The following is a 1418-nucleotide window of genomic DNA, read 5'->3' on the forward strand; positions in this document are numbered from 1 at the left end:
GTCTTCACTGCCCCTCTATATAGGGGCAGATCTTGTGTGACCCAAGTGACAGGAGGCATACCCAGGCAAGGGTACCCCTGGCGTACTGAGCATGTGTGCTCCATGAAGGGATGTGCAGTTTCAGGTGTCTGTAATGGTGAGAGTTGCAGTTTTGCATGGTCTTTAGCTTTTCAACTGCTGGTCTTCTTTGTGTTCCTCGGTAAGGTCCATAGTTCCTGGATGGGGCCAGAAAGGGCTTTTTTTGGTCATTATGACTCTTGGGGCAGCTGAGACTATTGAAGCCCGAGCAGCAAGAAGCCAGCAGCCCTGGAGCCTTCCTTGTATCTCCTCGGCTGTGCATGATGCTGGCGGAGGGAAGAAGGATTTTGGCGTCTGCCTATGGCCACCTTTTGCTGGTCACAGGCCCGTCTGTGTAGCGGTTGAATTTTGCAATTTTTTTTTTAATATGTGGGCCTGACATCAGTTGGGTAATTCTATGGATATGACTGTGGTGAAGGGAATGGTAGTATGGGAGAAAGCATGCCATTCTCCTACTTGTGTGCCAAAAGGGACAGTCCCCTGATTCTGCAGCCTCACAGGTGCACATAGGTGCATGGTTGTGTGCGTTTGAGCTTGCATCATGGATTTTCTTGTTGTTGGGTTTTTTTTACCACGACACATGGAGGCCTCCATGGTCCCCAGAACCAAGTGGACTACTGGCTAGTCTCCGGGGCTGAAAGTTAGGGCCCAGGCATGCCTCGCCAAGGACCAGATTTAAGCCCTTGATTCAATCGGAGAACTCGAAGTGTGTGTGAGAAAGGAAACTTATGGGGTCTGAAATGGGTTGGTTTTTTTTCTCTTTTCTGATTCTGGGGTATGTGGTATTTTGAGGCCAGTGCAGCAAAAAGCCAGCAGCCATGGAGCCTTCCTTGTAGCTCCTGTGGTGTGCATGTTGCAGGATGGAGAAAGGGGGATGTTTGGAGCCTCTTATGCCTGCTGCTTGCAGGGCACAGTGACTCTGGTGAAGATAAAGGTAGTGTGGGAGAAAGCATGCCACTCTCCTTTTTGAGTGCCATAGGGGACAGTACACTGACTCTGTGGCCTTAGACGTGCACGTTGGTTTCTGGGTGTGTGCCTGTCAGCTTGCATCCAGTATTTTTTTTTTTTTGCACCACTTTGCCCCTGGGGGGGGGGGTCAGGCCAGTGCTCAGGATCTTAATATTGCGCTCTTAGAGAGGAGGATGTGCACTTGCACACAAAGATCAATTAAGCACACCTGCACTGGTTGCATACACCTCTATTATGCATTCACACTCACACTACTAGCGCAGGCACATACACTATACACTGCAAAAAATACACACTGATCACTAATTCCTGTATCATGCCACAATGCCATATATATATACGCACACACACTCTCAAACGAGCAACTCCGA

The sequence above is a fragment of the Crocodylus porosus genome, unplaced genomic scaffold (genome assembly GCF_001723895.1).
Source record: "Crocodylus porosus isolate Cpor-Errol unplaced genomic scaffold, CroPor_comp1, whole genome shotgun sequence".
NCBI classification, from domain to species: domain Eukaryota; kingdom Metazoa; phylum Chordata; order Crocodylia; family Crocodylidae; genus Crocodylus; species Crocodylus porosus.